Here is a 14708-nt window from a genome sequence, read left to right on the forward strand (position 1 = left end):
TATCTTTGCATCCCAGGCTGGATGAAAGAAAGAACAAGAAACCGGAAAGAAAGAACAAGAAACCGGGCCTTCTCGGCAGTGGCCCCTCGACTATGGAATGGCATTCCATCAGAGATCCACCTGGCTCCCTCGCTGGGTGTTTTTAAGAGCCATTTAAAAACTTGGCTCTTCAGACAGGCTTTCCCTCCTGTCAATTCTTGAATTCTATCTTTCTGTTCTTTTATTCCCCATCTATTATATTATTGTTCAAATGTTTTTATGATTATGAATGTTGTTTATTTTTTATTGTGATGTTTTTATTGTTATCTAATTATATTTTATGATTTTGTAAGCCGCCCCGAGTAGACGCAGTCTAGGGGGGCAGGGTATAAATCAAATGAATAAATAAATAAATAAATGATTGAGGGTGTTCACTCCAAGGGAGGCCCAGAGGGAGGAAACAAGGAACTGAACCTTATCAGCAGTCACTCTTCAGCTTTGAAATAAGCTACCATCTGAAATCCACCTGGTTCCTCTTTGGAGACCTTTAGGAAATCTCTTAGAACCTGTCATCTGAATAACAGCCAAGAGTATCAGAGTATCAGCCTATAATTTTTAACTGACACCTGTTTTTAAATGCAATGTTAACTTAATTTTAACTTTACCTCTGATTATGCGTGTTATGTTATTGTCACTATTGTCACTACTGTAAAACACCCAGAGTGACTATCAGTAAGATGGGTGGTATAGAAATTGAATGAATGAATGAACGAACAAACAAACAAAGAGCTGAAAAGTTGGAAAATTGGAGAAATATGCAGATTCTGACATATGAGTGAATAACAGGAGGGCTGCTGAATCTTTCCCACATCCACCACTTCTCACCAGCAGTTTCCAGGCTACATACTGGTTCAGAACAGCAAGTGTGAAAGAAGTAGGTAAGAATCCAGAATTCTCTCTCTCTCACACACACACACACACACACACACACACGCTCACTCACTCACTCTCACACACACACACACCAAGAGACAAAACCATTGTGGCCCCTAATGTTTTTGTCTCTTGTCTGTTTTTTGTTTTACTTTTTTTTATCTGATACTCTTACACAGACTTACATAGTTACTTCTTTGAACTCTTACTAACAGACCTTTCTTCTCTTCAAATCACATTTCCCCACTTGCTAGACAAATACTTGTGGGCCCATGTAGTTCTACTCTCAACCAAGAACTAGGTAAAAGATAACTGGGTAACCACCTCTCAAACTTTCTTTCTCCAAATATTTAGCAGATTTACACATATGGTTTCCATCAGTAAATTATGTTTATTGAGCTATTGCAAAAATATTTATTCATGAACCTATGTGAATCCAGAATTCCTCAGAGCACAAATAGTCTCAGATTTTTTAAAAAACCAGATCAATTTAATTGACATCCAGATTAGATGGAATTGGTCTAGATCAGTGGTCTCCGACGTTTTCCCAACCACAGACCAGTTGGGGGGGGTGCATGGCATGCTTGTGGGGGCGGGGGGCGTGGCACACTCACGTGGGGGCACGTGGCGTGGCACACTCGTGGGGGTGTGGTGTGCTCACAGGCTGCGTGGCATACACACACACATGCACACAGGACACTCGCAGGGGCAGAGTGCACTCATGCGCATGTGCGCAGCACACTCACTGGGGTGCGCTCATAGGGGGGCAGGAGATTTGTGTCAATGGCCTAGTCCTACCTAGGCTGCGGACCACTGCCAAGTCACGGACAGGTTGGGGACCTCTGGCCTAGAAGATAATTTACTTAGTAAAAAAGAATTCCCACCCTCTTGGAACTGATAATCCCCCCAAAAATAAGAAGCAAATGCAATGCACTTCAAATGACACTTTTCCTCTCTGAAAGAGAATGAACTCCATTCAAAATAGTCATTATTTAGTGAGAAAGGGTATACTATCTGGTCAACATTAAACAGTGGAAAATGAATAACAGCCTTACATTAAACTGATGAGAAATCAGAGTATATCTAAACGGAATTTTCTGTAACTGTTTTGGTCAGACAGTTTGGAATAATTGTGGCACAAAGAAAGGTGTTAAGGCATATGGTATAACTCTGTTTCCAATAATCTACCTCAACTGGAGACTGCCTAGGAATTCCTTGAATGGAAGGTCACCTTGAAAATGCTCATAATCCACATTCATGATATACAGTATCATATACTCCAGTTTGACACATTACTAATTATTGCTTTTTGAAATTACACACACAATCCACATAGAACCAGTTCAATATTTACTTTAAAAGTTTACAAGTGACATTTCAAGTTCTTTCCTAATTTGGAAATATGTGTTGAAAAACATGACATATACCTTTAAATTTATGCAGAGTTCAGCAAACAATAAGGTCAGAAAGGAAATAAAGTCCTGCAGAGATTAAGGTCTCAAAAGCCAGATTTTCATCTACCAATGAAACAAATGTCTTGCAAAGACAGGCTATGACAACAAGGAACAAAATCTCCCATGAAATTAATCACAAGGGGACTATGCCAAAAGTACTCCTGCCTTGTGCAGAATTTCCCAATAAATTGTACTTAAAAATAATCTGATATCACATGCTAGGTCTAAGTACATACTACACAGATGCCTTTTGGGTCAGTGTCATACATAACACAGAATCATTTCCTCCAGGTACCTGGTCTGACACAATGCCATGAAATGCACATTAGAAACTTGCTCTCTCCAAAACACTCCCCTTAAGGGAGCACATGCATAGGTTTCTCGTATTGTCTCATTTCACAGTTGATGATGAAAACAAGATAATATAGCTGTTTATATCATTAACACATAAAGGATGCTCATATCTACTGTATCTGCAACACACTTGAACAAGAATCTTACGTTTAACCCTTTAGGTTAAGTTCAATCCCATACTACAAGGTTACAATGAAGGAAAGATGGGTGGCTGGATAGCTCAGAATTTAAGTAACTGGCTGTAGAGCCATGTAGAGCCAGAGGTTGAGAGTTCGATTTCCTACTGTGTTTCCTGTGAGTAGAGCCAGCCTGTGTAGTTGCACAGTCCTAAAATGCCCTCAAAAGAAGTTTTAGAACTCAGAACTGCAGAGCTAGAAGGGACACTAGGGATCATGGAGTCCAACCCATGTCAAGGAGGCACAGTGGGGAACTGAACTCCCAGCCTCTCACTTTGCAGCCAGAGACCCCATCACTTGCTTTACGTCTATTCCCAATCTGGTCTGAGGGAATGGTAAACCACTTCTGAGTATTATCTACCTGGAAAATCCTGAAAAAGGTTGCCACCAGTCAGAATTGACTTGATGACACATGATGATGATTATTAAGACCAGAGATGGAGCCAGATGGTAGAACTTTCAGACAGATGTGCTTTATAAGTTGGAGAAGAAGGATTCAAACATTTACACCATAGAGCTGAAGAATAGCCTACTGCTTGAGAGAAGAGATATCAAATTCAAACAGTCCATCTCTTAATATGTTTACAGTTATTCTGTCATATTACTGCATTACAGAGTGCTTTGTGCTCATGCACAGCAGCTTCTTAGTCTGAAAATTTGGTGGTGACTGAAAATTGGCTTAATATGCATGAATGCAAAGAACCATGATTAACACAGCTGTCACTTGCATGTGGGCAAAATTGTCTAACAAGGATTACACATTATTATAGTCTCTAGGACTTCTACTCCCCAAAAACAGTGACACATACTAAATAATCAGCAACACATCATTCAGAAAGTGCCATTAATGCTGATAAAAATGGCTTAAGTTGAACAGTGTACTTTAAAAATTCACAAATCTGCACATTCAGAAATCTTGTCTTAGAAACCTAAATATCTAATTATGTGGCACTTATGCATTTTCCCAAGGATTAAATAGTGGTTTACTTCAGTTCTAAATACATACCATAGCTATCAATTGCAACCTTGCAGATTCGTAAGATGTTCTCCTTGGTTTTACCAGGTCTCCTGCTGGTACAATCCCATTCATATGCAGATCTGGTAAGCTACCCAACCAGGAGGAATGTAACTACAGAACTTGTAAGACTAAAGTACAGGTGTTAAAAGCAGTGGCAAAAAAAAAGAAGAAAAAAGTTATCAACTTCTGGTGTGTGATGTGCCATGAAGCACCATTTTCTGCTACTACTTTTCTCAAGAGTGATGTCTTGTAAGCAAAGGACGTGGTGCGAGGCTTAGAGGAAGACAGCACCACAGTAGCTATGCTTTCCTATTGTACAGCAGATGGTTCATATTGTCCAGAGTATAAATTTCAATATACATCCTTAAGCAGTATGTATATAAAATTGGGTTTTAAAATCAAGTCTTTAGGGTAGATTCCCACAAATCTTTCCCACCTCTGGACAGCACAAGGCACCAGCAACACAAATGAACACATGGACCCAGAAAGCATGTCCACTTATTCTATGAACAGTCCTTGCAAAAGTTTCCACTTCAAAATTCTACTCACAGCTCCCCTTGTCGGATTAAGTGCCTAGACTGGCACTTCAGCAGCTGTTAAGACAGCAATGTGAGATGTCCTGCATGAGCCTCTCACATGCAAAGGAAGCTGCAGCCTCCAAGACCATACAATAGTGTAATGCTTTCACATGTACTTAATGACTACAGTGGTTTCACTCTTGGTAAATTTTATAGCCTTTGGTTGTTGTGGGTTTTTTTGGGCTCTTTGGTAGCCTTTGTCAACCACTAGTTTGCCGCAAAGCCACTTTGAGAAGGCATGGAGAGGGGTGTGTAGCAAGATCTTAATCCCAAATCCATCGTCAAAACGGCTGGCTCTCCTCTCTTACCTTTGAGACCAGTCACTATCTGACAGATTATGGCTGCTCTTCACATTGTAGGTGTTGTTATGCACCAAATATACAAAAGTTCAGTTTTTAAAAATTAAAACATGTAGTATTCATTCCTTGATGTTACTTGGGACAGTCTTGTGGAAATGGTAGAGCAGAATGTTGGGCTCTAAGACACAGTGGAGTCATCCCATGGGAACAGCTATGGCTTATCAATTTTATTTTTATATAAATCACTAAAAATAAAGCAAAAGCCAGGCCTACACCCTTGCCTGCTCACTGAATCAACAACCTAGATGAAAAAACAACTCCAAGGGAACTATATAAATACTTTGATACAGAGAGGAGCAGTGCCACCCATCTTATTCTTTATTTTCAATTCGAAACATATTGCATAAAAGGCTGGAACTTATGAAAGTGCCAGCAATCAAGACCACTGCAACCATGACAATTCTATATGAAAAGCATTTCTACTGAGGGGAAAATGTAAATATCATTTCTTGTATGAATTTGTGCACCTGCATACAGATGTATACTGTGTGTGCACACATATGCACAACACATATACCCAGTCAGTTTGTTCCACAATTAAAAACTTTATTTGGAAATTTTGTTCCAAGTCGAGATCAAAGGACGAAAGGCTGGTGCTACTGTACGGCTTGTCTAAGTGTATACACAGCAGCAATCTTTACAATGGGATGATTTGGGTGAAGTCTAAGAAACCAGGGAAACGACGGGGGGGGGGGGGGCTGGCTGGCTTGCTGCATGCTACTTGCATACTATTTTGTACTTGAAAATAATTCCCATGTTAAAAAAAACTTTTGACCCTTTCCTTCTGAATATACAGTAAGCTGTACAATCAAGAATTTACATCCAGACAGCATATTACTTAACAGCAAACTTATTAATACTGAACATTTTGTTAAAGCCAGCAAAATGGATTGATCACCAACATACTTCAAAGCATTCTAAAAGGAACAGGGGCAAGCTGAAATAACCATATAAATGCACTTTCTCTGATGGAGAACCCTTCAGGCAATAAGTACTGTACTAATTTTTTAATCCATCTAGAAATCCCAAAAACACAATAATGTTTATCTTCACAAGACACAGAATGCTAAAAAGTTACTGTTTAAATTTTTATCTCAATTTTAAACACAATAATCAGCATTCACTGGTAAGGGTCACATCTGAATGAATAATGCAAGGTACTTGTTCACAGCAGCTCCAGTAGATATCTAAGAAAACAGTATTCATTCATTGTCAAAGCAGTGACAGAAAAAATAATATTATGACAGGGTTAAGACAACAGAAAAAGTTGCAACAGTCTGGGGACTAGTTTTAATGGTTAGAGACAACAATACTATTTTTCTCTCGGTTTTTTGGAAGAATAAGTGTACCCAACAGAAAGAAACTGCAGCTATATGCCACAGTTGATCAATGACAGAGTAAGTAAGAAGCTGGACAGGAGTTAGGAGAACCTGATACCCTCAACATTTAAAAAAAACTACCACTTTTAATAAACATAACCTGCAGGCTACTGGAACTATGTGTGTGAATGTTCCACCATTTGAATCACAAAGGTAACAACCTACACAAAGAAAATTAGAATATTAGGCAAAAAGTTTCAGCTTCCTTTTTAAACTAACTTTCTTCAACCAGACCTTCAGAGCAAAGCCACATATTGCATAGGGTGGCTGAATTTCAGCAGATAGGAAGAAAGGCTATATAGTTGAATGACCACCAAAAAAACAAAAAAATGCCACAAAGGTCTAGATCAGGCTTGTCCAACCTTCGGCCCGTGGGCCGCATGCGGCCCAGGTCAGCTCGTAATGAGGCCCAGTGCAATTTTTTATTTTTAAAGAAATTCCAAAGTTTCAAGTTACACTGCTGGCGCTTGCGGCCGGGGCACGTCACAATGGTAGGGGGGAGAGAGGGAAGGAAGGAAGGAGTGGGAGGGGAGCTGGGGGCTGCATAACTGCATTTTGCCATCCCCGTCAATAGGTGGACCCCCTCCCGGCCCCATAAAGCCACCGGAGTCGAAGCTGGAAGCCTCTGCAGTCTGAGATCGCAGCTGCCAGTAAGTGCGCTTGGAGCAGGGCTGCAGAGGACGGCTAGGGCTGCCCCCCCAATGCGACCCAAACCAAATTTATGTGCGGCCCAAACCAAATTTTCATCTTCTAATGTGGCCCAGGGAAGGTGAAAGGTTGGACACCCCTGGTCTAGATTATGCTCCCCTTCTACTCAGACAGAATATTTCTCTGGATGATTTTTATCTAGTTCCCTTTTCCAGCAATCCTTTGGAAATCACTTCCTAAAAACTTAAGGACCCTTCAGAACATCATGGGAGATGGGGTGAAAGCAGCAGAGGAAACTGATAAAATGTCCTCTCCCCCTGCTTCAGAAGTAGAAGTCTCTGCCAAACTGATGGAAGGAGCCCATCTACTTACATAAGATCAAGTGGAAATCCAGACCATCATACAGAATACCTATGTGCCACCAACATAATTCATAATTAGGCTACCATCAAGTCAATTTCAATTTATGGCAATCCTCCCAGTTTTCCAAAGTACTCAAAAGTAGTTTGCCAGTCCCTCTTTTCAGTGGTGGCCCGGGGCTATGCAGCTTGCCCAAGGCTGCAGATGTGGCACAGCATGTAATCTTTTCAGCCACATATATTCCAAGTGATCTCAGCTGGCCCCTTTCCCAGAAGGCAGAATCGGGATTTGAACTCTCAGCCTTTGGCTCTACAGCAAGGTATTCTAAGCCACTGAGCTTTACCAGCTCAATTTACTACAAACAAGATCTACTACATATAAAAAGTTTTTACAGAGCCGAGCACTGAAAAATGCAATATTTCACCTGCAACCAGAAGTTATATAGTCCACAATTCTGCCATCACAGCCCACTAATTCATTCTGCATAACAGCTCTTCCTACATAGGTAGCATTCAAATAACAGTACTACACCAATTAGCATCTGCAGCCTGAATCACTGAAGTCCACAAAAAGTTGTCAAGAAGGGAGGGACTGTTGGTACTAAGGTCAGTAACTTCTTAGACAGGAGAAAGTGAACATGAGGTACTTCTCAATGAAATTCAGAAAGTATATTGCAAAAGGTGTGGTCTGCCTTAATTTCATTTGTTTATATACAAATATGGGCACTAACCATCCATTTTGTGAGTACCTAAGAAACAGTGTAATTGTACACTGTGTACAATTAAAGTGTACTTTTGAAATACCTAATTACTGGAAATCCTGTGTTACTCATTCTAAATTTTACAGATAAATCAGAAAAAATAGGCTTATCCCCCCATAGTGAAAAAAAATACAGCATTAATATTTCTATTTAAATCTGAAGCCTTTTTATTTCAATGTTCAATATTTTCATACTTTTTTTTCTGTGTCACACACACACACACACACAATATGAGTGCCTTTGCCAAGCAACTGAGTGGGAAACAGCTCTAGTATGATGGGTCAAAGACAGATACACTCAGAACACTCCAAGGTGTAGGGCCACTTCTGCTTGGCCAGTCCAAGAGGCTATAAGGCAGTCAACAAATCAAGAAACAATACCCTAACAGCTCATTCTATAGGATCCAACACAGCAACTTCATGAAAATGCTTTTCACAGATTAAATGCTGGGAGATGTGGACTACAGCAAAGGTGGGCTGGTTATAACATTTAAAAGATGTTAGTCACACACCACCCTGCCCACCTATTGGTTACCACAGAGCCAGCTATATCAGAAGAAGCCTGAGTGCCTGAAATATGATCATTACTGGCTGTAATGGGAGTTCAGCTGACAGGCATCATTACAGAACATCTGCCCTACTTCCCTTACTAGGATGCACATCTCTGTGGCCACACCAATGCAAACCTATCTCTGCACCAATCATAGTGAGGCAGAACTGAAGTACTCATGTTGAGTGCTTCATGCTACAATGAGAACCAGCACGACAATCAGATTTTTAAAAATGCACCGTATGGTTGCACTTAAAATTTTGATTTCATTAGTTGAAGACAACCATTTTATACAGCCAATCAGCCAATCACAATTGCAGAAGCAGGACTCCCTTATCTATATTGCAGTATCTTCTTAAGCATGTTCAACCTTCTGTAAAAGCACACTGTTCATCTTCAGGCACACCAACTTAATGTAACACCTGCTTTGGCTGAAAGCATTTTTCACACTACTTGAGATTTATATAATGCAAATTGACTGTGCTGAGCTCTTTAAGTAAAATGGTTAGAAAACAACTATAGAAGAAAACAACAATCCATTCCCAAGTGCTTCATTAGAACATCATGTGCAGGTCAATGCACTGGCTTCACCATAATTAGAAAGGTTCTCTGATCAGACGATGAGTAAGGATGGGTCAACTTGCTGGAAAGTCAACTCACCCACTACTGTTGGTCTTCCTCTGGAATGCATGGATATATATGTTCAGTTTTCAAAGGGATCTTTTAAAGACCAACTGGTCTTCTATGGCTCCACATGAACTGACTATGCATCTTAACATATGTCCCAGAATCCTTTACAATCTACAGTACAGCAGAAAAGTTGATGTGCAAAGTGGATAAAATTTGAAAGACACTCCCCACCAGATCAGGCAATTTGCTAGCCGCATTTGTAGACCACAAGTGACTGTTCCAGTAAACTATATTTAATACAATTTTGGAAGGATTTGGCAAGTTATATCCAAGACTGTTCAATAAGATACAACACAAGCAGACATAGATTTCTGGAATATAAAAGTGAATGAAACATACACACTTAACCCTATGAGGTAAAGATGAACTTATGTGCTAAACTTAACTCTTAGTTTCATCATGAAGTTCACATTTTCATACATCAATGCATTTATTAAATATAACAAGAATTTTGGACCTAGAAATATCAATGCTTGTAGAAAAATTCAGAGAATTTACTGGATGACATAAAATTCAGAGTACACTTGTAATTAGTTATGAAAACTTATCTATATATCACCAATTCTATCCACAACACCACAGCAAGAAAAATTTTAAGTACTAAGTTATTGCAATGATTTTTACACATACACGTGGACTGAATTTGGAGCTGGAAGTGTATTTCTTAATTGATTATGCCCCATAACAGCAGTACTTGACCTACTACTTTTAGAGCAACAATAGAGCCATCACATTGACTTAACACAACTCTGCAATTTTTTTACAGCGCATCCATCACATAGCCATTCAAAATTGTCTGTGAAATAAAATTCATAAACTCCCCATACTTTATCTCAACTCTGGATTTCATCACCTGTTCCCATAACTGCGTACCTCACCACAGAAGTGAAAACAATTGTACAAAATCCCCACTATGGAAGGGCATTTGGTTGAACTGTTAGTAGTGAACTTCCTTGATGGTGTTCTCAGAATTATGAACTCCTGGATTCCAGAATTGAAAATTGTATTTCATTAGAAACAAGTACAGCCACAGAGCGACCTGAAGCTAAAAACACTTCTAAAGTCCAGCCTGCCACAATGTAGGCAGCTTGCAAGTTAGTTACGGCTACTATGGAGGCAGACCTCTGCAAAGCGGCTATAATTCTGGGGCAACCTTAAAGTGTCCTATGGCAGGATCCCCCACACACCTCTCAATTCAACACAACCAATGACACTTCTTTAACACACACACACAAACTCGTGTGGCAAGCTTATAAATGAAGCTGCTAATGGGCATGCAAGCAAACGAGGTAGTAGTGAACAACCCCTTAGTCACCATGCCAGCAAGACAATTCTTTGGCAGGATTTTGGGGGCAGGGAGGTGGGGGGGGTGCAACAAGCAGCAGAAGATTTCACTCTAGGTTTTAAATGCCAGGTAGGAGTCTTCCCCGAGTGAGGGGAGGGAAAAAGAGGGAAATGGTTCCCTCAGGAGAGAAACACCTACATTCGTGGGATGGGGGAGCGAGAGGAGTCGCTGAAGGCAAGTAGTAGGATATAAAAACAGAAAACCCTACAACTTGGGGAAAGGGGGGCTTTCTCCAATAACGAGGTGCCCCTGGCAGCTGGGCGAGAGAAAGTCTCTTTAACTCTGAAAGCAAGAAGCTCACACAAGCCACCCTTTCCCTCCAGGGCATTTACTGCACAGTCACAGAAAGTTAAGACATGACACACAGATAAACACACACTCTCCAAACCCACCCACCCGCCCGCCCCCATGTTTAAAGAGACCCCCCTCCCTCGCCCCCCAAAAAACACATCTTCACAAGCTGCCTGAGGGGGGGGGAATAATTGAGGTTTTGGCCCACGGCTGCCCCCTCTTCCCCACCTACCCATCTGGCACATCCCCTCAGGAGGGTCCCCTTCTTTCCGAGGCAAGGGGGGAGGCAGCCCCCTAGCCAGCCCCCCCACCACCACCCCCGCTGCCGCCGCCGCCCCCCCAGGACATGGAGGGACTCCCTCACCAGCACCTTCCACCACCCACCTCCCCCTTTTGGCCCAAAGACGGGAGGGAAGCCGCCCCGGTGGGGCCTCGGCGGTGGGTCTCCCCAGGTGGACGGAGGAGAAGGGAAGGGGAAGGAAGGCGGAAAGGCGAGAGAAGACACTGACCTGGCCGGCGAGAGGAGGAGGAGGAGGAGGAAGAGGAGGAGGAGGAAGGAGCAGCAGCAGCAGCGGCAGCAGCACCGGGAGCAGCAGCAGCAGCAGAGACGAGGACGGCGCCGGCCACGCGGGTGGAGAAGGGGGGGCAGTAGGGGAGGGAACCCGCTCCCCCTTCGGACCCTCGAGGGGCGATTTGGGAAGGATTTTTACAAAAATAAAAGAGACCCAGAAGAAGGGGAGAAGGGGGAGAAAATTATTCCGGTCGGGAGTTAGTACAACAAAGAGGCGGAAATAGCCGAACGGAGCCGAACGCGCCCGAGCAGGGGCGCCGCGGACCGGGAGCATGCGCGCTCAGGCCGACCCGAGCGCGCCGAGCCTCCCTCCCTTCTCCCTTCTCCTCCCCCCGCGCGCGCACTCCTTCCCACCCCACCAACGCGGCGGGTGCTGCTCCACGACAGCCAAGTGCCTCCGACCCGGGCTAGGCGGAGGGAACGGCCCCCGCGGGGTGGTGGGAGGCATCGCCGCTCGAGCGAGCGAGCGGGCGCGGGGCGGCCGGCGGGGGGGGGGGCGGCCAGGGGGAGGGGACAAGAGGAGGAGGGGGCGGCGCCTGGCAGGGACGGGAGCACGAGGGGGGAATAGTAGCCGTGGCGTCCACGTGAGGAGAAGGGGCGCGAGCCCTCACCTCCCCCTGTCCCCACACACGCACACGCCCCATTCCGTTCCCATGACAACACGCGGGTGTTTCGGGGCCCTGGTAGTGGCTCTCTCGCCACATACACCCCGTTTTATCAAGCCTTTTAATACATGTATACTACAGGTGTCCAAGTATGGGGCTCCCTGCACGCCACCTCTCAAGCATATCCCCGTATTTGGCATTACTTCCCTCACACAGCCCTGATCCCACATGGGAGACTCCGCAGCAGTTCAAGCAGAGAGGCAGGATATTTAATAACATTTAATTAATTAATAAATGACCAAGTCACTTATCAAGAGTAGGCGGATAAGATGGGGAAACTTCTGATACAGCCATGGATTAAGAGTTCATGATAGGCTTAGCAAATGGGCCCCTGCACTAAGTAAGTGGCCCCCTCATCTGTTTCTGGATGCCACTTTTCCCCACGCTGCTGCTCCAATACCATTTAGCAACAACAGCTAGGTAGATGGGGCCAAAGCCATGGTTTCCCAGCTGGCCGAGCTTTATGGAGGAAAGAGCTACAGGATGGGAGCTGGGTTCCGTGCCTGGTTCCAGTTTCCAACCGTTATTTTGGCAGGGTGCTGGCCAGTGGTGTAGCGGAGCCCAGGCTTGAAGGGTCAAAGCCCCAGAACCTTCTAGTTAGAAGGACTATGGCATGATCTGCCGCTCCCACATTCCCACACTCTTGTTCTCTCTGAGCTTAGCTGCAATGCTAATTGTAGCAGGGAAAGAAACAGAATTTCCCATCCATATTGTTGCGACCTATCCTGTCATAATGGACTTTAGAAGTGTAAGGGTCTTCAGTAGGCAATCAAGAGTCAATACCTTTGTGAAAGACCTGTTTCTCATTTGCTGATAGGGACCATTTTGGCTGGCTGTATTTTTACATTCTCCTAGAGTGGGGGGCTGGCCATGGAGACGGTCATGATGAGCACCTGCAATTCCAAATTTACCATTTTTCCATTGCTGTTGGCCTAACATGCTTGAAACAAAAGGCAAGACTGTGCCATTTATTCCCCATTCCATGTACAGAAGGTGAATGGCTGGCAGTACTCCAATCTCATCTTACAGAAAGTATCTTCCACCCTCCAGAGAGTAGAATAGCTAAGGAGGCCAAGGATGGTCCGTGTGGTACACACAGTTCTCTGCTCTCCATCAGGAAGTATTGCCGGGAGCCTCAGGGGGGCTGCCAATCCTGTTTTCACAGAAACCCTCAGTTGCCTCAGTTCACCTAAGAGCAGTACTCGCCACGCAAAGAGCCCTATGTCATTTGTCATCTATATTCACCTTGTCTTAGAAAAATGACTATTTGTCCTCTAATAAGTACCTATGGACTGTGGGGTCAACACGGAACTGTGATCACCATGCCCATTTGTTGCCCAAGTATCCTTTTTCACCTTTTATTGAATTAATACACAAAACACACAACTTACATCATCAAAACACCAACAAACAAAAGAAAAACACCCTCCTACTAAGCTAAACCCTCCCCACTATCCTTTTTATCCAGAGCCTTCTCAGAAGTAAAGACTTACTTTGGAAGGGGGAAAAGACTCAGGCTGCAATGAAGTGGGGAAAGAAGTAGCTGGTAGTCTGTACAGTGTATTAATAAGTATTCTGTCCTTTCCCAGACCTTTGCTGAGTTTACAGTTCCCTTTGCTTGAGCTCAGGGACACCCGCTCATAATTCTTCTGGATAGTTTTGTCTTATTTTAAGAGCTCAGACTCAAATAAGCGTTTGCTTCACCAAATAAATCACAATGGAGAAGTTTCCATTTCCTTGTATCATTGTTGGATGAATAACTGGAGGATGCCATTAAAACATGAGATGCCCTACTGGCAGGAAGGATGTGATAGAAGGACACCGCTGGTTTTATCAGCTCTGCTGGCAAGAGAAAGAGTGGCCAAGCCATCAAAATGGGGCAGAAGTGTAAGAGGAATAGGGATGGCATAGTAGAGAAGCATACTTATTCTGTATCCTGTGCTCATTTACACCCCTTAAAGATGCAGCTGGGTTCCAGCCATAGACCTCGTATAACAGATTTCTTTTCTAGCGACTTAAAATTAGTGCCTCCTGCTTTAAGGAACACCAATGGTAAGAGTGCTCCTGCTTTCAGGCTAGTCCCATTACTTCTGAGATGCTTTTGCCACCCTAGCTGCCTTTTCTTTAGGATCTGTTCCATCATAAATGCTGATCAGTAAAGGTTGTACTTGATAGGAAATTGCTCCCACCACCTTAGCAGGATCTGCTTCCTGGTGACCTCAAGATGGATGTTTGAACAAGCCTTGGGGGCTCAGAATCATTAACCCCAGACACTCCCATTGGTGTCAATGAACTGTGAGGAATAACATTTCTCAGAAAGTGAGAGTGGACCAGGTGACACTGCCAGAGTAAATGAGGTGGTCAATTAGTGGGGGGGGGGGCTTTACCTGATATGGTTCCCCTTTCAGGCAATATAACAGAATTTTATGTTGGTCAGATAAGTTGCCAGGAGAGGAATAGAATATTTCATGGTACAGTACAGCCTGTGTTCCAGTTTAGACCCCCTACATGTTGTCCAGAGGTTTTTTATTCCTGCCTAAGGCTTCTTGTGTAGCCACTATGTCTTCAGTTTTTCTGGTCAGGGAAAAGATATCTGTCC

The 14708-nt window shown here is 43.4% G+C and overlaps 1 protein-coding gene across 2 annotated transcripts in view; it reads right to left on the reverse strand.

The window, feature by feature from the left end:
• Nucleotides 1-11467, reverse strand: part of PCGF3 (polycomb group ring finger 3) — a 70009-nt gene extending 58542 nt beyond the window's left edge. The window contains exon 1 of one of the 2 annotated variants that reach the window (XM_072991929.2): nucleotides 11383-11467. The gene's annotated coding sequence lies outside the window, so the exon portion shown is untranslated. The remainder of the gene's footprint in view (nucleotides 1-11382) is intronic. The other variant, XM_072991928.2, reaches the window with a different exon arrangement.
• Nucleotides 11468-14708: the final 3241 nt, after the last annotated feature.

This window comes from Pogona vitticeps, chromosome 2 (assembly GCF_051106095.1).
Source record: "Pogona vitticeps strain Pit_001003342236 chromosome 2, PviZW2.1, whole genome shotgun sequence".
Taxonomy (NCBI): Eukaryota; Metazoa; Chordata; class Lepidosauria; order Squamata; family Agamidae; genus Pogona; species Pogona vitticeps.